General features: G+C 58.1%; 1 long non-coding RNA gene across 2 annotated transcripts; it reads left to right on the top strand.

The window, feature by feature from the left end:
- The first annotated feature begins 1,894 nt into the window (after nt 1-1,894).
- On the top strand, nt 1,895-14,103 carry LOC121851562. Of its 2 annotated transcripts, none has more exons than XR_006085919.1 (4): nt 1,895-1,963; nt 12,194-12,265; nt 13,318-13,416; nt 14,048-14,103. It is a non-coding gene; the product is annotated as an uncharacterized LOC121851562 (long non-coding RNA). The 2 variants fall into 2 exon arrangements; XR_006085918.1 differs by lacking the exon at nt 14,048-14,103 and adding an exon at nt 13,543-13,579.
- Nucleotides 14,104-14,238: the final 135 nt, after the last annotated feature.

Raw genomic sequence — 14,238 nt, 5'->3', positions numbered from 1 at the left:
CATCTCTTCGCTGTTTTCAGGGTCTACCCCGCACACCTCTTCCTCTTCATAATCGCTCTCATAAGTATAGAGATCTTCATTCCTTTTTTTTATCCACTGACGTTCAAGCTTTCTGGCTAAATCCTCCTCCAATTCCTCCTCGTCCTCAACCTCTCCTGTATCTCTCTTGTCTTCACTCTTATCTTCATCCACATAAAAGGGATCATCCTCGATATATTCCATAACAGGACTGTTCTCTCTTTGTAAGTATTTCGCTCTCCTCCCTCTCTCTTGGTCAATTTAGATTGCCTTTGGGTGAATCAGTTTGTGGTAGTTTTTTTTGGGGGTTTCCCTTGAGTTCGAATGTTTGGTATTGGTTCTACTTTCCGTTTGAAAGATACACAGATTGACATACATGCGCTCTTCAAGGTTTCTGAGGTTTAAAATACCTTGTCCTCGGTCCAACTCACTTTTGTTTTCAATCCAGATCTTGACTCTATAAGACCATTAAGGTTTAAACTATTGTTAACTTAGACCTTTTTCCAAGGCAGTTGCTGCCGGTTGGGGGTGGGGTGGGGGGTGGGGGTGACCCGGTCCGTCTTTCCCCTTTACACTCTTATCTACATTTATTGTTGGGCGGAGGAGGAGGGACACTTCATGTACTTTGCTACCAATCTTTTGAATGGCATCTTGCTCAGGTATTACACTGCCCTTTTCAGGTGGACAATGGCCATTGGGTATGTGATGTGTTGAATGTTTGTGAAGTCATCAATTGATGCTGATGATGGGCCTCAGCAATGATCTCACAATGTGGATTGGCACCTGGTGGCGGCTCGGCCCGGCCCGGCCCGGCTCACCGGCAGGACCTGGAAGGGCCGACCAGTCACTGGGGGCGGGGAATCCTCCTCCCGCCTCGGCTCCACGTTAACCCTGCAGCCAAAGCCCTAACGAACGGGTAGGGTGGTCCGAGCTGGACAAGCAGCGGGAAAGCTTGGCCAGATAGCACTCGCCATGGGCAAAATACTGCAGGTGCACAACATCTGGGTCCCAGACACACCTTTTTCTCTCTCTGGTCGACCTGTTTAATTGCAATCCCCTGCCCCCCCCCCACCACCTTTTGTTTTGCATCATTAACATCTCTTTAACCCATCATCCCCTATCCTCTACCCCTATTTTGTCCTTTGTCTTCCTCCCGCCCCCCCCCCCCCCCCACCCAACCCACCACCGTTAGTCCTTAAAAGCCTCTCTCTCCCAATATGCCCAGTTCCGACGAAGGGTCGTGGACCCGAAACGTTGACTCACTTTCCTCTCTCCACAGATGCCGCCTGACCCGCTGAGCGTTCCCGGCCGCTTCTGTTTTTGCGGCTCAGATGGCCGAGCCCCGTGTGGTTTTGGCCGGTCAGACTCCAGCAGTGAGCCCAACGCACGCGCCAGGCCTGGGCGCTCGCCAACCTGCGCCCAACACCCCCCGGGTTTGGGTCAGCAGAGCGTGTCCTTCCACGGAGGGAGGGAGAGAGAGAGAGAGAGAGTGTGTGCGATGGGACGCACTCTCACTCTCTCTCTCTCTCTCTCTCTCTGGAGGGACGCCCCCTGGTTACCTAATTCCTGAGAGCGTTAGGCGCAGGTTGGCGAGAGCCAAGGCTTGGGGTGAGGGGGGGGGGGTGGGGGGGGTGGGGTGGGGGGAGAGCCCAGAGGCTGCGTTGGGGGGTAACTGCTGGAGTCCAAGACCCTCTCAGGTCAGAGAGGGCACTACACCTGTATGAGTGCAGGTGCAGTACCGGCGGGGACCCGCTGGCGGCAGCACTGGATGGTGCAGTACCGGCGCTGACCCGCTGGCGGGCGGGCGGGTTGGGGTGGGGGGCAGCGCTGGGGGTGATACCCGCTCTGACCGGCGGGTGGCGCTGGAGCGCGGCGGCGGCTGTGAGCCAGAACGAGGCTGAGATCCGGGCACTGAAGGAGGGAAAAGATGGCGGACGGCGTTCAGGTGAGAACTTCAGGCGGTCATTCCCCCCCTCTCCCCCCCACACAGACCCCCCCCACAGCCCCCCTCCCCCTCACAGTCCCCCCCTCACACACAGCCCCCCTCTCCCCCACACAGACCCCCCCTCTCCCCCCCACACAGACCCCCCCTCTCCCCTCACACAGACCCCCCTCTCCCCCCACACAGACCCCCCACAGCCCCTCACACAGACCCCCCCCTCTCCCCCCACACAGACCCCCCCACAGCCCCTCACACAGACCCCCCCTCTCCCCCCCACACAGACCCCCCACAGCCCTCACACAGACCCCCCACAGCCCCTCACACAGACCCCCCCCTCTCCCCCACACAGACCCCCCCCACAGCCCCTCACACAGACCCCCCCACAGCCCCTCACACAGACCCCCCTCTCCCCCCACACAGACCCCCCCCACACCCCCCCTCCCCCACACAGTCCCCCTCCCACCCCCCTCACACACAGCCCCACCCCTCACAGTCCCCCCCACACACACAGCCCCCCCTCTCCCCCCCACACAGACCCCCCCACAGCCCTCACACAGACCCCCCCACAGCCCTCACACAGACCCCCTCTCCCCCCACAGCCCCTCACACAGACCCCCCCACAGCCCTCACACAGACCCCCCACACAGTCCCCCTCACAGCCCTCACAGCCCCCCTCACCCCTCCCCCCACAGCCCCTCACACAGACCCCCCTCTCCCCCCACACACAACCCCCCCCACACACACAGCCCCCCTCTCCCCCCACACACAGCCCCCCCTCTCCCCCCCCACACACACAGCCCCCCTCTCCCCCCCACACACACAGCCCCCCCTCTCCCCCCCACACACACAGCCCCCCCTCTCCCCCCCACACACACAGCCCCCCTCTCCCCCCCACACACACAGCGCCCCTCTCTCCCCCACACACACAGCCCCCCCTCTCCCCCTCACACACAGCCCCCTCTCCCCCCCACACACACAGCCCCCCCTCTCCCCCCCACACACACAGCCCCCCCTCTCCCCCCCCACACACACAGCCCCCCCTCTCCCCCCCACACACACAGCCCCCCCTCACACAGTCCCCCCCACACAGCCCCCCCTCCCCTCACAGCCCCCCACACAGCCCCTCCCACCTACTGCCCCCCCTCCCCAAACATACACTGTTCCCCCCCCTCACATAATGCCCCCCCTCCCCAATGCCGCTCCCCCCAAATACTGCCCCAATCAACACCTCCTCACTAACCCCCCCCCCCTTATACACTGCCCCCCCTTCCCCAACTGCCCCATATTAGGGGAGGGGCAGTGTATATTGAGGAGGGGCACTGCCCCTCCCCATATACTGCTCCCCCCTCAATATGCACTGCCCCTCCCCTCAATATACACTGCCCCTCCCCTCAATATACACTGCCCCTCCCCTCAATATACACTGCCCCCCACAATATACACTGCCCATCTCAATATACACTGCCCTTCCCCTCAATATACACTGTCCCCCTCAATGTACACTGTCCCCCACAATACACTGCCCATCTCAATATACACTGCCCTCCCTCAATATACACTGTCCCCCTCAATGTACACTGTCCCCCACAATATACACTGTCCCCCTCAATGTACACTGTCCCCCACAATATACACTGTCCCCCACAATGTACACTGTCCCCCAGGTTAGGCCTCATTGGAGAGGGAGCAAAGGAGATTGACCAGAATGGTACCAGGAATGAGGGGCTTCAGTGATCAGGAGAGGCAGAGGAGTGAGGATTATTCTCCGGGGAACAGAGAAGGTTCAGAGGAGACTTAACAGAAGTTTTCAAAATGATGAGGGGATTCGATCGGGTGAACAGGAGAGACTATTCCCACTGGCGGTGGGTCGGGAACCCGAGGGCATCGGTTTAAAATAGTTGTTAGAAGAAACAGGAGGCGAAGAGAATTGTTTCCACAGCGAGTTGTTGGGATCTGGAATCGTTGCCTGAAAGGCCGGTGGAGAAGGGGGGAGTGGGGTTGATCAGGGCTATGGGGAGAGAGCGGAGAGTGGGGTTGATCAACGCTATGGGGAGAGAGCGGGGAGTGGGGTTGATCAGGCTATGGGGGAGGCGGGGGAGTGGGGTTGATCAGGGCTATGGGGAGAGAGGGGGGAGTGGGGTTGATCAGGGCTATGGGGGGGGGGGGAGTGGGGTTGATCAGGGCTATGGGGAGAGAGCGGGGGAGTGGGGTTGATCAGGGCTATGGGGAGAGCGGGGGGAGTGGGGTTGATCGGGGCTATGGGGGGGGGGAGTGGGGTTGATCAGGGCTATGGGGAGAGAGGGGGGAGTGGGGTTGATCAGGGCTATGGGGGGGGGGGAGTGGGGTTGATCAGGGCTATGGGGAGAGAGTGGGGGAGTGGGGTTGATCAGGGCTATGGGGGGAGAGGGGGAGTGGGGTTGATCAGGGCTGTGGGGGGGGGGAGTGGGGTTGATCAGGGCTATGGGGGGGGGGAGTGGGGTTGATCAGGGCTATGGGGGGAGAGGGGGGGAGTGGGGTTGATCAGGGCTATGGGGGGAGAGGGGGAGTGGGGTTGATCAGGGCTATGGGGGGGGTGGGGTTGATCAGGGCTATGGGGGGAGAGGGGGAGTGGGGTTGATCAGGGCTATGGGGGGGGGGGAGTGGGGTTGATCAGGGCTATGGGGGGGGGGGAGTGGGGTTGATCAGGGCTATGGGGGGGGGGAATGGGGTTGATCAGGGCTATGGGGGGGGGGAATGGGGTTGATCTGTCCCCCTCACACACCCTCCCCCCTCAATATACATTCCACTTCCTCACCCTCAACCCTGCCCCCCCCACACACACACACTCATACCTTAACTAACCCCCTCCCCTCATATTTCCCTCAAGACACTAACATCTCAGCCCCCCCCTCCCCTTCAATACACACTCTCACCCCCCCACCCCACCCGCAACCCCCCCCTCAATACAATCTCTACACGTTGCCCCCCATATTCTCCTCACACGCAGCCTTAGTAACCCCCTCAAACCAGCTCCTCAAACACACACACAGGCACCCCCACCCCCCCCCCCCAATACACACCAACTAACCCCCTTCCCAATATCCCCTCTACGGCAATCCCTCCTCCTCACACCCCCAACGCCCTCACTTTCCCTCCCTCCACCCCCACCCCGACCCCCAAATAATCCTCAACCCCCCTCACACACACACACACACACAACACACACACTCCCCTCTCCGTATCCCCCCATTTCCACCATATTCCCACCCTTTCCCCATTTTCCCAACCCCCCCCCCCCACTCCCCCACCTCTGCCCACCGCACAACATCTTGAACCTGTATAGTTACACAGCGTACTCCATGTGGGGGAAGCATCTCTGAGTGGTTGCTCTCCCCTCTCCGCCCCCCACCCCCCCACCACCCCCCCAACTCGCTGCCGCCACACTCGCACCTCACCCCACCCCCCCCCCCCCAAAAAAAACCCCACATGCTTTAGTCCTTAAACTTCCTCCTTGTGACAGAGAAGAGCAATGAACCCCTTGTTTCTCCGCTTTCCTCCGGTTTATACACAAACCGGATTCACGGTAAAGCTTTTGTTCTTCATCGTCACTCGTGTTTTATTTAACTTTTTATTGTAGGAGAAGACTCTCTCTCTCTCTCTCCCTCTCTCTCCCCCTCTCTCCCGCCCTCTGTCTCCTTCATTCAGTCTCTCCTTTTGCGCCCTCTTCCTCTCGTCCTCTCGTCTTCCATCTATCTTGTTCCCTCCCATCTTTCCTTCACTCCCTCGTCCTCCAGCGCTCTGTCCCTCATTCTCTCTCCTTCACTCTCATCCTCTCATCTTCTGTCTCTCTTATATCTCCCGCTTTCCTTCGCTCCCTCATCCTCCACCCTCACCCTCTTCTTCATTCCTGCACCCCCTCTCTTTCCTTCATCCCCCCTCCTCTCTCCCTCCCTCTCTCCCGTGCCCTGTCCTCTTGCTCAGCTCACTCTACCCCCTCCCTCCCTCCCTCCCTCCCTCATATTCCCCTCTCTCCCTCTCAACTTCACTCTCCCTCTTCACCCTACGAGAGAGAGAGAGAGAGAGAGAGTGAGAGAGAGTGAGAGTGAGAGGGGAAAGTAAGAGAAGTTCAAGAATTGTTTCATGTCCTTTGACTTTTTAATGGCGCCTTCGAGACGTCTCAAAGCGCTTCGCGTGACACGCTGCGAAGTGTAGTGACTGCGGGTAAAAAAAAAAAAAATAGTCGCGACTTCAACGTTCCCCTCTTAAGATCCATCAGGACAGTCTGACAGGATGTGTGTTCTTGTGGGGGTGGGGGGGGGGGGGTTCGGTGTGTGGGTGGGAGCGCGAGACCCGCGAGAGGACGGCCTTCGCCAATAAGAGGGTTTGAGCCCCGAAAGCGCCATTTTTCCGAATTGGTTCCTCCCAAGTTTTTTCTCGTCGCCATAATCATTTCATTCGACTCGGGACGCTGACGCGGCGTCTTATCGCGTCGCCGAGACCGTCTCGAAGCGCTTCACGGGACGCACTGCAAGGTGTGTAGTGACTGGGTTTCATAACCGCATTTAATTGTTAAGTATTTTGTATTTAATAGGGGGGGTGTTGGAATTTCCTTTGGTTTTAAGGTTTGTCTTTATGTTTTGTGTGCTATAGATATATATAATGGGTTAATATATAACATATATATATATATTAGGGTGATATGTATGCAATATAATAGACGGTCTGGTTTGCGGCCCCATTTTAAAGAGGACCGTTTCAATTTTTTTTGCTCTTAAAAGAGTGTGTCAAGAAAGGCTCAAACGCCTCAACTTAATCTCGTCGCCCCCCACCCCCTCCCCACCACTCCCCGGAAAATAATTTCTCGTTGGTGAGATGAGATGCTGATGAGTGAGAGGGGGAGAGGGAAGAGGGGAGCGGCAGAAGAGGTAGAGACGGAGGGAGAGAGGAGAGGGGGTGAGGGAGAGGAGGGAGAGGGAGGGGCAGCGAGAGGAGAGAGGAAGGGGGAGAGATCGCGAGGGGGGGGGAGGGGGGGAGAGGGGCGCGGAGGGTGGAAGGGGGAGAGATGATGAGGGGGTGAGGGGGGACGGAGAGAGGGAAGAGAGCGGTGAAAAAAAAATTCAGTGCTGCATTTTTTTGAATTAAATCTATCCCCGTCCGTCCCCCCCCCCCCCCCGAAAAAAAAATACGCTGAGCCCCATAATCTCTCGGGGGTGAGAGCGAGAGAGGAGAGAGAGGGTTTTTTTGGGGGGGGGGGGGGGGGGTGGAGTGGGGGGGCGCGGGGAGAGGGTAAAGGTTATGTGAGCGTGTGTGAGCGTGTGCGTGTGAGCGTGTGCGAGTGTGTGTGTGTGCGAGCGAGAGCCTGTGTGTGTCAGGAGGGAGGGAGGGGAGGGGAGGAGAGAGGGAGGAGAGAGGGAGGGGACGGAGGGAGGGGACGGAGGGAGGGGAGGAGAGAGGGTTAACGTGAAGCCTGAGGCCTCCCCACAGACTGACTAAGCACCAGGAGCCGAGAGAGAGAGAGAGAGTGAGCGAGAGAGTGAGCGAGAGAGAGAGAGAGAGAGAGAGAGGAGAGAGAGAGTGAGAGAGTGAGAGAAAGAGAGAGAGAGAGCTCCCAACGCAGCTCACGCCACCGCCACCGCCACCGCACTTTGGTCCTTGTCCTCAGTCGCCTCCGGTTTAAAGCCTCTCTCTCTCTCTCTCTCTCTCTCTCTCCCTCTCGCGGCGCCGGGCGCGCGTGTGCGTGTGCGCGCAGCGTGTGCGTGTGCGCGCAGCGTGTGCGAGCGAGCGAGCGAAGCAATTTAATTTGCACGCGATGATAAGGTGGAAATAATCAAACCCGACAGACGGTGCGAGGAAGGCCTCTGTTTTATATATATATATATAGACACACACACACACACACACAGAGAGAGAGAGAGAGAGAGAGAGCGAAGTGATGGGAGTAAAGATTCCTTCCCCGGGCCTCGAGGTGGGCTGCTGGTAATTTCTACTTCGCTCCTCGCTTTTTTTCTTCTTTTTTTTTTTACGCGCCTTGTGTTTTTTTTTTACGGTTTATCCGTAGCAGAAGGAGGGGAGGGAGGGAGGGAGGGAGGGGAGGGAAGGGAGGGAGGGAGGGAGCGAGCGAGCGAGGGAGGGAGGGAGGGAGTCAACAGGAGGAAATCTAGATAGAGAGAGAGAGAGAGAGAGAGAGAAGCCGGGGGCTGTGTTTGAGTCCTTCCCACAGGATTGAGGATCCGCGCACACGGGGTGGGGGGGGGTGGGGGGGGGGTGACTTGTTCCATTTTGTAAACCGAATTGTCAAATTTCTTTTATGCGTCCGTGTGGGTAACGTGTGTCCGTGTGGGTAACGTGTGCGCGTGTGTCCGTGTGGGTAACGTGTGTGTGTGTGTGTGGGTAATATGTATGTGCGTGCTTATGGGTATGTATAACGCGTGCGCGGGGGTGGGGGGGGTATGTGTTTGTGCGGGGTGCGTATGTGGGGATACGCGCGCGCGGGGTGGTTGTGTGGGGGTATGTGCGTGTGGGGTGTGTGTATGTGGGGGTATATGCGCGCGGGCGTAGGTGGGTATACGTGTGTGGGGATATGTGAGTGGGGGTATCTATGTGAGTGGGGGTATGTGTGTGCAGGGTGTGTGTGTGTGGTGGTGTGTGTGTCGTGGGGGGTCGCGGGTGTGGGGGGGGTGGGTGTCTGGGTGATGGTGGGTGTATGTGTGGGGTGTGTGTGTGTGGGGGGGCGGATTTGGGGGGTATATGTGTGCGGTGGGGGGGGTGTGTGGGTATATATATGCGCGCGTGTGTGTCGGGGTGGGGCTATATGTGTGCGGGGTGTGTGTGGGTATATGTGTGTGTGCGGGGTGTGTGTGGGGGGGGGCTGGGTATATGTGCGGTGTGTGTGTGTGATGAGGGTGTGTGGGTATATGCGCGCGGGGCGTGTGTGAGTATATGTGTGTGCAGGGTGTGTGTGGGGGGGTGTATGGGTACATGTGTGTGCGAGGCGTGTGTTTTTGGGGATGGTATTTGTGCGGGGTGTGTGTAGGGGGTGGGTATATGTGTGCGCGGGGTGTGTGTATGTGGGTGGGGGGGTATATGTGTGCGCGGGGTGTGTGTATGTGGGTGGGGGGTATATGTGTGCGCGGGGTGTGTGTATGTGGGTGGGGGGGTATATGTGTGCGCGGGGTGTGTGTATGTGGGTGGGGGGGTATATGTGTTTTGCTGCTGTGTAATTCTGTGCTCAGGTGGGGTTAAGGTTAAGGTGGTTGAGGGACGGTCTAAACACAGGCCCATTTTGCTCTGGCGTTTTGTGTACGCGTGCGCGCGCGTGTGTGTGTTTGTGTGCATGCGTGCGCGCGCGTGTGCGTGTCTGTGTGTGGAGGGGTGGCCTTGTGTGTCTGTCTGTCTGTGTGTGTGTCTTGTGTGTGCGTGTATGGAGCGGCGGCCCTCGTGAGTGTGCCTGCGTGTGTGTTTGCGTGTGAGCGCACATGGAGCGTTGGCCTGCGCGTGTACGGGTATGCGCATGCGTGCAAATGTGTTGGGGGTGGGGGGGGGGGGGGTTGCGTGTGCGCGCGGTCGCGCGCGCACGTGTGGCGGGTGCGTGGTTTGCGTGTGTGAGTGCGCGTGCCCGTGAGTGCGCGCGCATGTTCCTGTGGTCAGAGCGATGCTGCCCCCCTCAGTCCCTCCCGCTGCCGAGAATGGCCGGAGGGGCCGGAGGGGCTGAATGGCCTCCTCCTGTTTCTATCATAATAATAACAATAACATTCCCGGCGCCCGATCACACCTCCGAGACGCCTCCGAGACGCCTCCGAGACGCCTCCAAGCGCCTCACGGGATGCGCATCGCTTTTTCCGGGAGTCATAACCCCGACAATAATAATAATAATTTGGTCGCTGAGTCCCGCGGCCGCTCGTGTTGCGGGGGACGTCCCCGGGCGCAGTCGGCCGCGGCGCTACGCCCAGGAAAACGCCCGCGAAGCGCTTTGGGACGTCTCGGCGATGCGCCGCGGCGCCGGGTCAGGATTATTACTGTGTAAACGCGCACAGTCGTGGTGGCGGTAGTCGCGGTAGTCGGCGTTGGCTGTGCAGAGCTGTGCAAACGCGGCCCTCTGATGAAGCCTCACTGATTTCCCCAGCGGCTGAGTGCGTGTGTGCGCGTGCGTGTGTGTGCGTGTGTGTGTGTGCGTGTGTGTGCGTGTGTGTGTGTGTGTGTAGGTGGTGGTTGTGTTGGTCGCAGTGCGCTTCGAGACGTGATAAGGCGCTGTATCAGATGTGAGGATTATTATTGTTATTGTTATTCATCGCCCCCCGACCGCCCGCCCCCCCCCCCTCTCCCCGCCCGCGCTACCCCCTCCCCCCCCCCCCCCCCGCCCGCCCCCCCCCGCCCCGCCCTGCCCCGCCCCGGGCAGTCAGTCTTTTTCCTGTGTCTTGTGGACGAAACGCGGCAGCCGATTGCGCGGAGCGACGTCCCCTCAAGTGTCCGTGTCACGACGGAGCTGTTTATTTTAGGGGATCGTCAACCAGGACACAGAGAGAGAGAGAGAGAGAGAGAAAGTCGTCCCCCCCCTCCCGCCCCCCCACTCCGACACCGACAGCGCTGTGTGGGGGGAGATCTTTAACGTCCGGGGCGCAGACGGGGAGTGAGTGAGGTTTAAACAGCTCGTCTGGAAAGAGCGGCGTCTCCGACAATACGTCTCTCTCCCTCTCTCTTTCTCTCTTTCTCTCCCTCTCCCTCTCTCTCCCCCCCAGCGCTGTGATGTCCAGATGCGGGGCTCGAATCCACAACCTCTCGCGAGTGTTTGCACGTCCTGCGCGCGTGTAAGTCTTCACGGGGAGTCGGTCTGGGGCGTCCTCCCATTGCGAGAGTCGCCGGACCGAATGCAAGGATTATTATTATTATTTCTGCCGCAAACGGAGCGCCTCCGGTGTTGTGGAGTCCGGTAGCGCAGCGGTCGGAGCACTCGCCTCACAAGCTCACAAGCGAGAGGACCTGGGTTCGATTCCCTTACTCCACACGCGCACACGCACACACACGCAATCACGCACAACACGCAATCGCACACACACGCAATCACGCACACACACGCACACACACCAGCAGTCAGTAGGTACCCGGTTGTTAGTCAATTGACTGATCACTTTTCCGGGGGTAATAATCCCTTCAAAAGCACTAATAATAATAATAATAATGTGGTCACTCAGCCCACGGCTGTTTGTGGGGGACGTCGCCGGGCGCAATCGGGTGCCGCGTTTCGCCCGCAAAACACCGCGCTTCACAGCGAGTCCCTGCCTTGAGGCGCCTCGACGACGGGACTCGAGGCCTTGCGTCAAATGCCGGGATTATTATTATTATTATTATTATTATTATTATTATTATAATATTAGAAACACCGATGTGCCGTGAAGGCTCTGGGAGCCTCGCTGCTTAGTGCCGGGATTCTGCTGTGTATACGCCGCGTCGCGAGAGAACGCGTCGCGAGAGAGGTGAAGAGTGGATAAGGCGGTTTGCTGTAGACAGAGCGGAAACCCCCCCCCCCCCACACCCTCCGCAGTTTCCTGTGTCGTCCACGCTGCCTCCAGCGCCCACTTCACATCTGTCAAGCACTTTGAGGCGTCTCAACAGCCCGATAACGCCAGGAGTACTATTATTATTATTATTATAAGATCATTATTCACCTTTTTTTCTTCGCAACGCGCCTTTGAACCCCCGTCACACGTTCGCAGGACTCCGCCGGAACAACAGTGATAATAATCCTGAAATTTTTGACCCGGCGCCTTGTCGCGCCGGTTGAGACGTCTCAGTCGAGTGGAGTGACCGTGTGTTTCGCGTGACGGGTGCGCTCGCTTCCCCCCCCACACACTGGCGCTGTCTCCTCTAACCCCATTCCCCTGCTCTCCTCCCTCTCCCTCCCTCTCCCTCTCTCGCTCTCTCCCTCTCTCCCCCCATCGTGTCTGTGCTGGTGTTCGCCCCTCCACACACTGACATTTCCCCCTCTGACCCCCATTCACGAAAAGGCACAACAGCGCTGCGTCTCAGGGTGGAGCCCTATTGCGGGAAATTAAAAGCACAAACCCCGACGTGACTTCTGACGGTTTTACTTCTGCGAATGGGTTCTAAAAGTTTTCCGTGACAGAATTGCTTTGTGTGTGTGTTTAAATGCACTGAACCTTTCAAATTTTTTCTCTCCCTTTCTTACCTTTCTCCCCCACCCCCCCTCCCCCATCTCCCTCCCCGTCTCCCCCTCTCTCCCTCTCCCCCTCTCTCCAGAACTAGGTTACAGACCACGAAAGAAAAATGAAAGTTGACCGAACCAAACTGAAGAAAACGCCAACTGAAGCAGTAAGTCTGAGGTGTTTAGGTTTGGGGGATATTAATAATAATAGTACAACAACAACAGTAGTAGTAACAGTAATAATAATACAATCATACGCCTCGTGTTTGACACAGCGCCTTATCACATCTTCGAGGCGTCTCAAAGTGCTTCGTGGGATACACTGTAAAGTGACTGTGTTGTGGGTGAAACACAGCTGACTCCACTCTCCGGTGTGTCCTGTGAAGCGCTTCGAGACGTCTCGACGCCGTGATAAGCTGTGGTGTCAAATACAAGGATTATTATTATTATTATTATTCATCAACTCACCCGCAGCCTTTGTTTTGGTCGGGGAATGTGGGTGGGGGTGAAGGGAGGGGGTCCGTGGGGTGGGAAGGGAGGGGGTGAGAGTGCGGACTGACTGACTGAGTCAGGCTGACACATCCATCGAGAGTCTGAGTTGAGAGATGGTGTGTGTGTGAGTATAATGACTGGTGTGAGGGTGTGTGTGAATGAGGGGGTGTGTGCTGCGCGTGAGTGGTGTGTGTGAGGGGGTGTGTGCGCGTGAGTGTGTGTGCGTGAGGATGTGTGTGCGTGAGGGTGTGTGCGCGTGAGGGTGTGTACGCATGAGGGTGTGTGGGCGCGTGAGGGTGTGTGCGCGTGAGGATGTGTGTGAGGGTGTGTGTGCGTGTGAGGGTGTGTGTGTGAGAGTGTGTGTGTGTGTGAGGGTGTGTGTGAGTGTGTGAGGGTGTGTGTGTGAGGGTGTGTGTGTGAGGGTGTGTGTGAATGTGAGGGTGTGTGTGTGAGGGTGTGTGTGTGAGGGTGTGTGTGTGAGTGTGTGAGGGTGTGTGTGTGAGGGTGTGTGTGTGAGGGTGTGTGTGAATGTGAGGGTGTGTGTGTGTGAGGGTGTGGGTGTGTGTGAGGGTGTGGGTGTGTGTGTGTGTGAGGGTGTGTGTGTGTGTGAGTGTGTGTGTGTGAGGGTGTGTGTGTGTGTGAGAGTGTGTGTGTGTGTGAGAGTGTGTGTGTGTGAGGGTGTGTGTGTGTGTGAGACAGTAATATCAGTGACTATCTCTCGCTGTAGCCTGCTGACTGTCGAGCTCTGATTGAGAAGCTAAAAGCTTGTAATGATGAGCAGCTGCTGACAGAACTTCAACAAATCAAGACATGGAATATCGGGAAGGTAAGGCCCCCGGAAAACCCCCCGCCGATCCCCCCAGCACCCCCATACCCCCACCAGCCTCTCTCTCTGTCTCTCCCTCACTCTCTCTGTGGCTCACTCTCTCTCTCCCCCCCTCTCCCCCCGCAGTGCGAGCTCTATCACTGGGTAGACCTGCTGGATCGGCTCTCTCTCTCTCTCTCTCTCACTCTCTCCCCCCGCAGTGCGAGCTCTATCACTGGGTAGACCTGCTGGATCGGCTCTCTCTCTCTCTCACTCTCTCTCTCCCCCTCTCCCCCCGCAGTGCGAGCTCTATCACTGGGTAGACCTGCGGGATCGGCTGTCTCTCTCTCTCTCTCTCACTCTCTCTCTCCCCCTCTCCCCCGCAGTGCGAGCTCTATCACTGGGTAGACCTGCTGGATCGGCTCTCTCTCTCTCTCACTCTCTCTCTCCCCCTCTCCCCTCGCAGTGCGAGCTCTATCACTGGGTAGACCTGCTGGATCGGCTCTCTCTCTCTCTCTCACTCTCTCTCTCTCCCCCTCTCCCCCCGCAGTGCGAGCTCTATCACTGGGTAGACCTGCTGGATCGGCTGTCTCTCTCTCTCTCTCTCTCTCTCTCTCTCTCTCACTCTCTCTCTCCCCCTCTCCCCCCGCAGTGCGAGCTCTATCACTGGGTAGACCTCCTGGATCGGCTGTCTCTCTCTCTCTCTCTCTCACTCCTCTCTCTCTCACTCTCTCTCTCTCCCCCTCTCCCCCCGCAGTGCGAGCTCTATCACTGGGTAGACCTGCTGGATCGGCTCTCTCTCTCTCTCTCTCACTCTCTCTCCCCCTCTCCCCCCGCAGTGCG

The sequence above is a fragment of the Callorhinchus milii genome, unplaced genomic scaffold (genome assembly GCF_018977255.1).
Source record: "Callorhinchus milii isolate IMCB2004 unplaced genomic scaffold, IMCB_Cmil_1.0 Scaffold56, whole genome shotgun sequence".
Lineage (NCBI taxonomy): Eukaryota > Metazoa > Chordata > Chondrichthyes > Chimaeriformes > Callorhinchidae > Callorhinchus > Callorhinchus milii.
The sequence above is the reverse complement of the archived record's forward strand: the minus strand, read 5'-3'. Positions and strand labels throughout refer to the sequence as shown.